The 13,606-nt window shown below is 47.2% G+C and overlaps 3 non-coding genes across 3 annotated transcripts; all 3 read left to right on the forward strand.

Moving 5' to 3' along the window:
- The first annotated feature begins 3,216 nt into the window (after positions 1-3,216).
- TRNAT-GGU (transfer RNA threonine (anticodon GGU)) lies at positions 3,217-3,290 on the forward strand. The gene has a single exon. It is a non-coding gene; the product is annotated as a tRNA-Thr (tRNA).
- Positions 3,291-9,223: 5,933 nt separating this feature from the next.
- TRNAN-GUU (transfer RNA asparagine (anticodon GUU)) lies at positions 9,224-9,297 on the forward strand. Its single transcript has one exon. It is a non-coding gene; the product is annotated as a tRNA-Asn (tRNA).
- A 1,125-nt stretch (positions 9,298-10,422) lies between these two features.
- TRNAN-GUU (transfer RNA asparagine (anticodon GUU)) lies at positions 10,423-10,496 on the forward strand. Its single transcript has one exon. It is a non-coding gene; the product is annotated as a tRNA-Asn (tRNA).
- The last annotated feature ends 3,110 nt before the right edge of the window (positions 10,497-13,606 follow it).

Genomic DNA, 13,606 nt, shown 5'->3' on the forward strand with positions numbered 1-13,606 from the left:
TTGTTGCAGCTGTAGTGTAGTAGTTGTCACGGTGCAGCACAAGCAAGTTTGGTTAGTTGAGAGAAATGCACACATCTGACATTTTACTTTGTTGCTGTGGTCTCGTGGATTTAATGAAAAAAATATTTCATGAAACACTAAACACCCTAGCCATTTGAAGCTGCCCGAGAGTGTTGTTAGCTAGAGAAGCATTCTTCTTGGCACACCCTCCGACCTGGCCTCCGTGGCGCAATCGGCTAGCTCGTTCGGCTGTTAACCGAGAGGTTGGAGGTCCGACAACTCCCGGTGGTGGCATTTTATGGTTGTAGCCGTAATGTAGTAGTCGTCACGGTGCAGCACAAGCAAGTTTGGTTAGTGGAGAGAAATGCACACATCTGACATTTTACTTTCTTGCTGTACTCTCGTGGGTTAAATGAAAAAAAAATGGTTCATGAAACAGTAAACACGTTAGCCATTTGAAGCTGCCCGAGCGTGTTGTTAGCTTTAGAAGCATTCTCCTTGGCATACCCCCCGACCCAGCCTCCGTGGCGCAATCGGCTAGCGCGTTCGGCTGTTAACCGAAAGGTTGGAGGTCCGACTCCTCCCGGTGGCGGCATTTTTTTGTTGCAGCTGTAGTGTAGTAGCTGTCACGGTGCAGCACAAGCAAGTTTGGTTAGTTGAGAGAAATGCACACATCTGACATTTTACTTTGTTGCTGTAGTCTCGTGGATTAAGTGAAAAAAAATGCTTTATGAAACTGTAAACACCTTAGCCATTTGAAGCTGCCCGAGCGTGTTGTTAGCTAGAGAAGCATTCTTCTTCGCATACCCCCCGACCCGGCCTCCTTGGCGCAATCGGCTAGCACGTACGGCTGTTAACCGAAAGGTTGGAGGTCCGACAACTCCCGGTGGTGAAATTTCTTGGTTGTAGCCGTAGTGTAGTAGTTGTTACAGTGCAGCCCAAGCAAGTTTGGTTAGTTGAGAGAAATGCACACATCTGACATTTTACTTTGTTGCTGTAGTCTCGTGGATGAAATGAAAAGAATACTTCATGAAACAGTAAACACCTTAGCCATTTGAAGCTGCCCGAGCGTGTTGTTAGCTAGAAAAGCATTCTTCTTGGCATACCTCCGACCCGGCCCCCGTGGCGCAATCGGCTAGCTCGTTCGGCTGTTAATCGAGAGGTTGGAGGTCCGACAACTCCCGGTGGTGGCATTTTATGGCTGTAGCCGTAATGTAGTAGTCGTCACGGTGCAGCACAAGCAAGTTTGGTTAGTTGAGAGAAATGCACACATCTGACATTTTACTTTGTTGCTGTAGTCTCGTGGATGAAATGAAAAGAATACTTCATGAAACAGTAAACACCTTAGCCATTTGAAGCTGCCCGAGCGTGTTGTTAGCTAGAAAAGCATTCTTCTTGGCATACCTCCGACCTGGCCTCCGTGGCGCAATCGGCTAGCTCGTTCGGCTGTTAACCGAGAGTTTGGAGGTCCGACAACTCCCGGTGGTGGCATTTTATGGCTGTAGCCGTAATGTAGTAGTCGTCACGGTGCAGCACAAGCAAGTTTGGTTAGTGGAGAGAAATGCACACATCTGACATTTTACTTTCTTGCTGTACTCTCGTGGGTTAAATGAAAAAAAAAATGGTTCATGAAACAGTAAACACGTTAGCCATTTGAAGCTGCCCGAGCGTGTTGTTAGCTTTAGAAGCATTCTCCTTGGCATACCCCCCGACCCAGCCTCCGTGGCGCAATCGGCTAGCGCGTTCGGCTGTTAACCGAAAGGTTGGAGGTCCGACTCCTCCCGGTGGCGGCATTTTTTTGTTGCAGCTGTAGTGTAGTAGCTGTCACGGTGCAGCACAAGCAAGTTTGGTTAGTTGAGAGAAATGCACACATCTGACATTTTACTTTGTTGCTGTAGTCTCGTGGATTAAGTGAAAAAAAAATGCTTTATGAAACTGTAAACACCTTAGCCATTTGAAGCTGCCCGAGCGTGTTGTTAGCTAGAGAAGCATTCTTCTTCGCATACCCCCCGACCCGGCCTCCTTGGCGCAATCGGCTAGCACGTACGGCTGTTAACCGAAAGGTTGGAGGTCCGACAACTCCCGGTGGTGAAATTTCTTGGTTGTAGCCGTAGTGCAGTAGTTGTTACAGTGCAGCCCAAGCAAGTTTGGTTAGTTGAGAGAAATGCACACATCTGACATTTTACTTTGTTGCTGTAGTCTCGTGGATGAAATGAAAAGAATACTTCATGAAACAGTAAACACCTTAGCCATTTGAAGCTGCCCGAGCGTGTTGTTAGCTAGAAAAGCATTCTTCTTGGCACACCTCCGACCCGGCCTCCGTGGCGCAATCGGCTAGCTCGTTCGGCTGTTAACCGAAAGGTTGGAGGTCCAAAAACTCCCGGTGGTGGCATTTTTTGGTTGTAGCTGTAATGTAGTTGTCGTCACGGTGCAGCACAAGCAAGTTTGGTTAGTTGAGAGAAATGCACACACCTTACATTTAACTTTGTTGTTGTAGTCTCGTGGATTTAATGAAAAAAATGCTTCATGAAACACTCAACACCTTAGCCATTTGAAGCTGCCCGAGCGTGTTGTTAGCTAGAGAAGCATTCTTCTTGGCATACCACCTGACCCGGCCTCCGTTGCGCAATCGGCTAGCGCGTTCGGCTGTTAACTGAAAGGTTGCCGGAACGAGTCCTCCCGGTGGCGGCATTTTTTTGTTGCAGCTGCAGTGTAGTAGTTGTCACGGTGCAGCACAAGCAAGTTTGGTTAGTTGAGAGAAATGCACACATCTGACATTTTACTTTGTTGCTGTGGTCTCGTGGATTTAATCAAAAAAATATTTCATGAAACACTAAACACCCTAGCCATTTGAAGCTGCCCGAGAGTGTTGTTAGCTAGAGAAGCATTCTTCTTGGCACACCCTCCGACCTGGCCTCCGTGGCGCAATCGGCTACCTCGTTCGGCTGTTAACCGAGAGGTTGGAGGTCCGACAACTCCCGGTGGTGGCATTTTATGGTAGTAGCCGTAATGTAGTAGTCGTCACGGTGCAGCACAAGCAAGTTTGGTTAGTGGAGAGAAATGCACACATCTGACATTTTACTTTCTTGCTGTACTCTCGTGGGTTAAATGAAAAAAAAAAATGCTTCATGAAACAGTAAACACGTTAGCCATTTGAAGCTGCCCGAGCGTGTTGTTAGCTTTAGAAGCATTCTCCTTGGCATACCCCCCGACCCAGCCTCCGTGGCGCAATCGGCTAGCGCGTTCGGCTGGTAACCGAAAGGTTGGAGGTCCGACTCCTCCCGGTGGCGGCATTTTTTTGTTGCAGCTGTAGTGTAGTAGTTGTCACGGTGCAGCACAAGCAAGTTTGGTTAGTTGAGAGAAATGCACACATCTGACATTTTACTTTGTTGCTGTAGTCTCGTGGATTAAATGAAAAAAAATACTTCATGAAACAGTAAACACCTTAGCCATTTGAAGCTGCCTGAGCGTGTTGTTAGCTAGAAAAGCATTCTTCTTGGCATACCTCCGACCCGGCCTCCGTGGCGCAATCGGCTAGCACGTACGGCTGTTAACCGAAAGGTTGGAGGTCCGACAACTCCCGGTGGTGAAATTTCTTGGTTGTAGCCGTAGTGTAGTAGTTGTCCCAGTCCAGCCCAAGCAAGTTTGGTTAGTTGAGAGAAATGCACACATCTGACATTTTACTTTGTTGCTGTAGTCTCGTGGATTAAATGAAAAAAAAAAATACTTCATGAAACAGTAAACACCTTGGCCATTTGAAGCTGCCTGAGCGTGTTGTTAGCTAGAAAAGCATTCTTCTTGGCATACCTCCGACCCGGCCTCCGTGGCGCAATCGGCTAGCACGTACGGCTGTTAACCGAAAGGTTGGAGGTCCGACATCTCCCGGTGGTGAAATTTCTTGGTTGTAGCCGTAGTGTAGTAGTTGTCCCAGTCCAGCCCAAGCAAGTTTGGTTAGTTGAGAGAAATGCACACATCTGACATTTTACTTTGTTGCTGTAGTCTCGTGGATTAAATGAAAAAAAAAAATACTTCATGAAACAGTAAACACCTTGGCCATTTGAAGCTGCCTGAGCGTGTTGTTAGCTAGAAAAGCATTCTTCTTGGCATACCTCCGACCCGGCCTCCGTGGCGCAATCGGCTAGCACGTACGGCTGTTAACCGAAAGGTTGGAGGTCCGACAACTCCCGGTGGTGAAATTTCTTGGTTGTAGCCGTAGTGTAGTAGTTGTCCCAGTCCAGCCCAAGCAAGTTTGGTTAGTTGAGAGAAATGCACACATCTGACATTTTACTTTGTTGCTGTAGTCTCGTGGATTAAATGAAAAAAAAAAAATACTTCATGAAACAGTAAACACCTTGGCCATTTGAAGCTGCCTGAGCGTGTTGTTAGCTAGAAAAGCATTCTTCTTGGCATACCTCCGACCCAGCCTCCGTGGCGCAATCGGCTAGCACGTACGGCTGTTAACCGAAAGGTTGGAGGTCCGACAACTCCCGGTGGTGAAATTTCTTGGTTGTAGCCGTAGTGTAGTAGTTGTCCCAGTCCAGCCCAAGCAAGTTTGGTTAGTTGAGAGAAATGCACACATCTGACATTTTACTTTGTTGCTGTAGTCTCGTGGATTAAATGAAAAAAAAAAATACTTCATGAAACAGTAAACACCTTGGCCATTTGAAGCTGCCTGAGCGTGTTGTTAGCTAGAAAAGCATTCTTCTTGGCATACCTCCGACCCGGCCTCCGTGGCGCAATCGGCTAGCACGTACGGCTGTTAACCGAAAGGTTGGAGGTCCGACAACTCCCGGTGGTGAAATTTCTTGGTTGTAGCCGTAGTGTAGTAGTTGTCCCAGTCCAGCCCAAGCAAGTTTGGTTAGTTGAGAGAAATGCACACATCTGACATTTTACTTTGTTGCTGTAGTCTCGTGGATTAAATGAAAAAAAAAAATACTTCATGAAACAGTAAACACCTTAGCCATTTGAAGCTGCCTGAGCGTGTTGTTAGCTAGAAAAGCATTCTTCTTGGCATACCTCCGACCCGGCCTCCGTGGCGCAATCGGCTAGCACGTACGGCTGTTAACCGAAAGGTTGGAGGTCCGACAACTCACGGTGGTGAAATTTCTTGGTTGTAGCCGTAGTGTAGTAGTTGTCCCAGTCCAGCCCAAGCAAGTTTGGTTAGTTGAGAGAAATGCACACATCTGACATTTTACTTTGTTGCTGTAGTCTCGTGGATTAAATGAAAAAAAAAATACTTCATGAAACAGTAAACACCTTAGCCATTTGAAGCTGCCTGAGCGTGTTGTTAGCTAGAAAAGCATTCTTCTTGGCATACCTCCGACCCGGCCTCCGTGGCGCAATCGGCTAGCACGTACGGCTGTTAACCGAAAGGTTGGAGGTCCGACAACTCCCGGTGGTGGCATTTTTTGGTTGTAGCCGTAATATAGTAGTTCACGGTGCAGCACAAGCAAGTTTGGTTAGTTGAGAGAAATGCACACATCTGAAATTTTACTTTGTTGCTGTAGTCTCGTGGATTGAATGAAAAAAATGCTTTATGAAACATTCAACACCCTAGCCATTTGAAGCTGCCCGAGAGTGTTGTTAGCTAGAGAAGCATTCGTCTTGGCATACCACCTGACCCGGCCTCCGTTGCGCAATCGGCTAGCGCGTTCGGCTGTTAACTGAAAGGTTGCCGGAACGAGTCCTCCCGGTGGCGGCATTTTTTTGTTGCAGCTGTAGTGTAGTAGTTGTCACGGTGCAGCACAAGCAAGTTTGGTTAGTTGAGAGAAATGCACACATCTGACATTTTACTTTGTTGCTGTAGTCTCGTGGATTAAATGAAAAAAAAAAATACTTCATGAAACAGTAAACACCTTAGCCATTTGAAGCTGCCTGAGCGTGTTGGTAGCTAGAAAAGCATTCTTCTTGGCATACCTCCGACCCGGCCTCCGTGGCGCAATCGGCTAGCACGTACGGCTGTTAACCGAAAGGTTGGAGGTCCGACAACTCCCGGTGGTGGCATTTTTTGGTTGTAGCCGTAATATAGTAGTTCACGGTGCAGCACAAGCAAGTTTGGTTAGTTGAGAGAAATGCACACATCTGACATTTTACTTTCTTGCTGTACTCTCGTGGGTTAAATGAAAAAAAAAATGCTTCATGAAACAGTAAACACGTTAGCCATTTGAAGCTGCCCGAGCGTGTTGTTAACTTTAGAAGCATTCTCCTTGGCATACCCCCCGACCCAGCCTCCGTGGCGCAATCGGCTAGCGCGTTCGGCTGTTAACCGAAAGGTTGGAGGTCCGACTCCTCCCGGTGGCGGCATTTTTTTGTTGCAGCTGTAGTGTAGTAGTTGTCACGGTGCAGCACAAGCAAGTTTGGTTAGTTGAGAGAAATGCACACATCTGACATTTTACTTTGTTGCTGTAGTCTCGTGGATTAAATGAAAAAAAAAATACTTCATGAAACAGTAAACACCTTAGCCATTTGAAGCTGCCTGAGCGTGTTGGTAGCTAGAAAAGCATTCTTCTTGGCATACCTCCGACCCGGCCTCCGTGGCGCAATCGGCTAGCACGTACGGCTGTTAACCGAAAGGTTGGAGGTCCGACAACTCCCGGTGGTGGCATTTTTTGGTTGTAGCCGTAATATAGTAGTTCACGGTGCAGCACAAGCAAGTTTGGTTAGTTGAGAGAAATGCACACATCTGAAATTTTACTTTGTTGCTGTAGTCTCGTGGATTGAATGAAAAAAATGCTTTATGAAACATTCAACACCCTAGCCATTTGAAGCTGCCCGAGAGTGTTGTTAGCTAGAGAAGCATTCGTCTTGGCACACCCCCCGACCCGGCCTCCGTGGCGCAATCGGCTAGCACGTTCGGCTGTTAACCGAAAGGTTGGAGGTCCGACAACTCCCGGTGGTGGCATTTTTTGGTTGTAGCTGTAGTATAGTAGTTGTCACGGTGAGCACAAGAGTTTGGTTAGTTGAGAGAAATGTACACATATGACATTTTACTTTGTTGCTGTAGTCTCGTGGATTAAATGAAAAAAAAAAATGCTTTATTAAACACTCAACACCCTAGCCATTTGAAGCCGCCCGAGCGTGTTGTTAGCTAGAGAAGCATTCTTCTTGGCATACCCCCCGACCCGGCCTCCGTGGCGCAATCGGCTAGCACGTTCGGCTGTTAACCGAAAGGTTTGAGGTCCGACTCCTCCCGGTGGTGGCATTTTTTTGGTTGTAGCTGTAGTGTAGTAGTTGTCACGGTGCAGCACAAGCACGTTTGGTTAGTTGAGAGAAATGCACAAATTTGACATTTTACTTGGTCGCTGTAGTGTCGTGGATTAAATGAAACAATTGCTTCATGAAACACTAAACGATCTAGCCATTTGAAGCTGCCCGAGCGTGTTGTTAGCTGGAGAAGCATTCTTCTTGGCATACCCCCCGACCCGGCCTCCGTGACGCAATCGGCTAGCGCATTCAGTTGTTAACCGAAAGGTTGTTGGTTCGGTTCCTCCCGTTGGCGGCATTTTTCGGTTCTAGCTGCAATGTACTAGTTGTCACTGTGCAGCACAAGCAAGTTTTTTTAATTGAGAGAAACACACACATCTGACATTTTGCTTTGTTGCTGTAGTCTCGTGGACTAAATGAAAAAATTACTTCATGAAACACTAAACGCTCTAGCCTTTTGAAGCTGCCCGAGCGTGTTGTTAGCTAGAGAAGCATTCTTCTTGGCACACAACCCTACCCGGCCTCCGTGGCGCAATCGGCTAGCACGTTGGGCTGTTAACCGAAAGGTTGCAGGTCCGACAACTCCCGGTGGTGGCATTTATTGGTTGTAGCCGTAGTGTAGTAGTTGTCACGGTGCAGGACAAGCAAGTTTGGTTAGTTGAGGGAAATGCACACATCTGACATTTTACTTTGTTGCTGTAGTCTCATGGATTTAACGAAAAACATGCTTCATGAAACACTAAACACCCTAGCCATTTGAAGCTGCCCGAGAGTGTTGTTAGCTAGATCAGCATTCTTCTTGTCACACAACCCTACCCGGCCTCCTTGGCGCAATCTGCTAGCACGTTGGGCTGTTACCCGATAGGTTTGAGGTCCGACTCCTCCCGGTGGTGGCATTTTTTTGGTTGTAGCTGCAATGTAGTAGTTGTCACTGTGCAGCACAAGCAAGTTTTTTTAATTGAGAGAAACACATACATCTTACATTTTGCTTTGTCGCTGTAGTCTTGTGGACTAAATGAAAAAATTGCTTCATGAAACACTAAACGCTCCAGCCATTTGAAGCTGCCCGAGCGTGTTGTTAGCTAGAGAAGCATTCTTCTTGGCATACAAACCTACCCGGCCTTCTTGGCGCAATCGGCTAGCACGTTGGGATGTTACCCGAAAGGTTGCAGGTCCGACAACTCCAGGTGGTGGCATATTTCGGTTGTAGCCGTAGTGTAGTAGTTGTCACGGTGCAGCACAAGCAAGTTTGGTTAGTTGAGAGAAATGCACACATCTGACATTTTACTTTGTTGCTCTAGTCTCGTGGATTTAATGAAAAAAAATGCTTCATGAAACAGTAAACACCCCAGCCATTTGTAGCTGCCCGAGAGTGTTGTTAGCTAGATCAGCATTCTTCTTGGCATACCCCCCGACCCGGCCTCCGTGGCGCAATCGGCTAGCACGTTCGGCTGTTAACCGAAAGGTTGGAGGTCCGACAACTCCAGGTGGTGGCATTTTTCGGTTGTAGCCGTAGTGTAGTAGTTGTCACGGTGCAGCACAAGCAAGTTTGGTTAGTTGAGAGAAATGCACACATCTGCCATTTTACTTGGTCGCTGTAGTGTCGTGGATTAAATGAAAAAAAAATGCTTCATGAAACACTAAACACCCTAGCCATTTGAAGCTGCCCGAGCGTGTTCTTAGCTAGAGAAGCATTCTTCTTGACATACAACCCTACCCGGCCTCCGTGGCGCAATCGGCTAGCACTTTGGGCTGTTAACCGAAAGGTTGCAGGTCCGACAACTCCCGGTGGTGGCATTTTTTTGGTTGTAGCCGTAGTGTAGTAGTTGTCACGGTGCAGGACAAGCATGTTTGGTTAGTTGAGGGAAATACACACATCTGACATTTTACATTGTCGCTGTAGTGTCTTGGATTAAATGAAAAAAATGCTTCATGAAACACTAAACACCGTAGCCATTTGAAGCCGCCCGAGCGTGTTGTTAGTTAGAGAAGCATTCTTCTTGGCTCACCCCCCGACCCGGCCTCCGTGGCGCAATCGGCTAGCGCGTTCGGCTGTTAACCGAAAGGTTGGAGGTTCGAGTCCTCCCGGTGGCGGCATTTTTTGTTTCTAGCTGTAGTGTAGTAGTTGTCACTGTGCAGCACAAGCAAGTTTTGTTAACTGAGAGAAACACACACATCTGACATTTTGCTTTGTTGCTGTAGTCTCGTGGACGAAATGAAAAAATTTCTTCATGAAACACTAAACGCTCTAGCTATTTGAAGCTGCCCGAGCGTGTTCTTAGCTAGAGAAGCATTCTTCTTGGCATACAACCCTACCCGGCCTCCGTGGCGCAATCGGCTAGCACTTTGGGCTGTTAACCGAAAGGTTGCAGGTCCGACAACTCCCGGTGGTGGCATTTTTTGGTTGTAGCCGTAGTGTAGTAGTTGTCACGGTGCAGCACAAGCAAGTTTGGTTAGTTGAGAGAAATGCACACATCTGACATCTTACTTTGTTGCTGTAGTCTCGTGGAATAAATGAAAAAAAATGCTTCATGAAACACTAAACACCCTAGCCATTTGAAGCTGCCCGAGTGTGTTAGCTAGAGAAGCATTCTTCTTGGCATACAACCCTACCCGGCCTCCGTGGCGCAATCGGCTAGCACTTTGGGCTGTTAACCGAAAGGTTGCAGGTCCGACAACTCCCGGTGGTGGCATTTTTTTGGTTGTAGCCGTAGTGTAGTAGTTGTCACGGTGCAGGACAAGCATGTTTGGTTAGTTGAGAGAAATGCACACATCTGCCATTTTACTTGGTCGCTGTAGTGTCGTGGATTAAATGAAAAAAAAAATGCTTCATGAAACACTAAACACCCTAGCCATTTGAAGCTGCCCGAGCGTGTTCTTAGCTAGAGAAGCATTCTTCTTGACATACAACCCTACCCGGCCTCCGTGGCGCAATCGGCTAGCACTTTGGGCTGTTAACCGAAAGGTTGCAGGTCCGACAACTCCCGGTGGTGGCATTTTTTTGGTTGTAGCCGTAGTGTAGTAGTTGTCACGGTGCAGGACAAGCATGTTTGGTTAGTTGAGGGAAATACACACATCTGACATTTTACATTGTCGCTGTAGTGTCTTGGATTAAATGAAAAAAATGCTTCATGAAACACTAAACACCGTAGCCATTTGAAGCCGCCCGAGCGTGTTGTTAGTTAGAGAAGCATTCTTCTTGGCTCACCCCCCGACCCGGCCTCCGTGGCGCAATCGGCTAGCGCGTTCGGCTGTTAACCGAAAGGTTGGAGGTTCGAGTCCTCCCGGTGGCGGCATTTTTTGTTTCTAGCTGTAGTGTAGTAGTTGTCACTGTGCAGCACAAGCAAGTTTTGGTAACTGAGAGAAACACACACATCTGACATTTTGCTTTGTTGCTGTAGTCTCGTGGACTAAATGAAAAAACTGCTTCATGAAACACTAAACGCTCTAGCCTTTTGAAGCTGCCCGAGCGTGTTGTTAGCTAGAGAAGCATTCTTCTTGGCATTCAACCCTACCCGGCCTCCGTGGCGCAATCGGCTAGCTCGTTCGGCTGTTAACCGAGAGGTTGGAGGTCCGACAACTCCCGGTGGTGGCATTTTATGGTTGTAGCCGTAATGTAGTAGTCGTCACGGTGCAGCACAAGCAAGTTTGGTTAGTGGAGAGAAATGCACACATCTGACATTTTACTTTCTTGCTGTACTCTCGTGGGTTAAATGAAAAAAAAAATGCTTCATGAAACATTAAACACGTTAGCCGTTTGAAGCTGCCCGAGCGTATTGTTAGCTTTAGAAGCATTCTCCTTGGCATACCCCCCGACCCAGCCTCCGTGGCGCAATCGGCTAGCGCGTTCGGCTGTTAACCGAAAGGTTGGAGGTCCGACTCCTCCCGGTGGCGGCATTTTTTTGTTGCAGCTGTAGTGTAGTAGTTTTCACGGGGCAGCACAAGCAAGTTTGGTTAGTTGAGAGAAATGCACACATCTGACATTTTACTTTGTTGCTGTAGTCTCGTGGATTAAATGAAAAAAATACTTCATGAAACAGTAAACACCTTAGCCATTTGAAGCTGCCTGAGCGTGTTGTTAGCTAGAAAAGCATTCTTCTTGGCATACCTCCGACCCAGCCTCCGTGGCGCAATCGGCTAGCTCGTTCGGCTGTTAACCGACAGGTTGGAGGTCCGACAACTCCCGGTGGTGAAATTTCTTGGTTGTAGCCGTAGTGTAGTAGTTGTCACAGTGCAGCCCAAGCAAGTTTGGTTAGTTGAGAGAAATGCACACATCTGACATTTTACTTTGTTGCTGTAGTCTCGTGGATTAAATGAAAAAAATACTTCATGAAACAGTAAACACCTTAGCCATTTGAAGCTGCCTGAGCGTGTTGTTAGCTAGAAAAGCATTCTTCTTGGCATACCTCCGACCCGGCCTCCGGGGCGCAATCGGCTAGCTCGTTCGGCTGTTAACCGACAGGTTGGAGGTCCGACAACTCCCGGTGGTGAAATTTCTTGGTTGTAGCCGTAGTGTAGTAGTTGTCACAGTGCAGCCGAAGCAAGTTTGGTTAGTTGAGAGAAATGCACACATCTGACATTTTACTTTGTTGCTGTAGTCTCGTGGATTAAATGAAAAAAATACTTCATGAAACAGTAAACACCTTAGCCATTTGAAGCTGCCTGAGCGTGTTGTTAGCTAGAAAAGCATTCTTCTTGGCATACCTCCGACCCGGCCTCCGTGGCGCAATCGGCTAGCACGTTCGGCTGTTAACTGAAAGGTTGCCGGAACGAGTCCTCCCGGTGGCGGCATTTTTTTGTTGCAGCTGTAGTGTAGTAGTTGTCACGGTGCAGCACAAGCAAGTTTGGTTAGTTGAGAGAAATGCACACATCTGACATTTTACTTTGTTGCTGTAGTCTCGTGGATTAAATGAAAAAAAAAAATACTTCATGAAACAGTAAACACCTTAGCCATTTGAAGCTGCCTGAGCGTGTTGGTAGCTAGAAAAGCATTCTTCTTGGCGTACCTCCGACCCGGCCTCCGTGGCGCAATCGGCTAGCACGTACGGCTGTTAACCGAAAGGTTGGAGGTCCGACAACTCCCGGTGGTGGCATTTTTTGGTTGTAGCCGTAATATAGTAGTTCACGGTGCAGCACAAGCAAGTTTGGTTAGTTGAGAGAAATGCACACATCTGACATTTTACTTTCTTGCTGTACTCTCGTGGGTTAAATGAAAAAAAAAATGCTTCATGAAACAGTAAACACGTTAGCCATTTGAAGCTGCCCGAGCGTGTTGTTAACTTTAGAAGCATTCTCCTTGGCATACCCCCCGACCCAGCCTCCGTGGCGCAATCGGCTAGCGCGTTCGGCTGTTAACCGAAAGGTTGGAGGTCCGACTCCTCCCGGTGGCGGCATTTTTTTGTTGCAGCTGTAGTGTAGTAGTTGTCACGGTGCAGCACAAGCAAGTTTGGTTAGTTGAGAGAAATGCACACATCTGACATTTTACTTTGTTGCTGTAGTCTCGTGGATTAAATGAAAAAAAAAATACTTCATGAAACAGTAAACACCTTAGCCATTTGAAGCTGCCTGAGCGTGTTGGTAGCTAGAAAAGCATTCTTCTTGGCATACCTCCGACCCGGCCTCCGTGGCGCAATCGGCTAGCACGTACGGCTGTTAACCGAAAGGTTGGAGGTCCGACAACTCCCGGTGGTGGCATTTTTTGGTTGTAGCCGTAATATAGTAGTTCACGGTGCAGCACAAGCAAGTTTGGTTAGTTGAGAGAAATGCACACATCTGAAATTTTACTTTGTTGCTGTAGTCTCGTGGATTGAATGAAAAAAATGCTTTATGAAACATTCAACACCCTAGCCATTTGAAGCTGCCCGAGAGTGTTGTTAGCTAGAGAAGCATTCGTCTTGGCACACCCCCCGACCCGGCCTCCGTGGCGCAATCGGCTAGCACGTTCGGCTGTTAACCGAAAGGTTGGAGGTCCGACAACTCCCGGTGGTGGCATTTTTTGGTTGTAGCTGTAGTATAGTAGTTGTCACGGTGAGCACAAGAGTTTGGTTAGTTGAGAGAAATGTACACATATGACATTTTACTTTGTTGCTGTAGTCTCGTGGATTAAATGAAAAAAAAAATGCTTTATTAAACACTCAACACCCTAGCCATTTGAAGCCGCCCGAGCGTGTTGTTAGCTAGAGAAGCATTCTTCTTGGCATACCCCCCGACCCGGCCTCCGTGGCGCAATCGGCTAGCACGTTCGGCTGTTAACCGAAAGGTTTGAGGTCCGACTCCTCCCGGTGGTGGCATTTTTTTGGTTGTAGCTGTAGTGTAGTAGTTGTCACGGTGCAGCACAAGCACGTTTGGTTAGTTGAGAGAAATGCACAAATTTGACATTTTACTTGGTCGCTGTAGTGTCGTG

The sequence above is a fragment of the Amblyomma maculatum genome, chromosome 7, assembly GCF_055883805.1.
Source record: "Amblyomma maculatum isolate TAMU_Amacu chromosome 7, ASM5588380v1, whole genome shotgun sequence".
NCBI classification, from domain to species: domain Eukaryota; kingdom Metazoa; phylum Arthropoda; class Arachnida; order Ixodida; family Ixodidae; genus Amblyomma; species Amblyomma maculatum.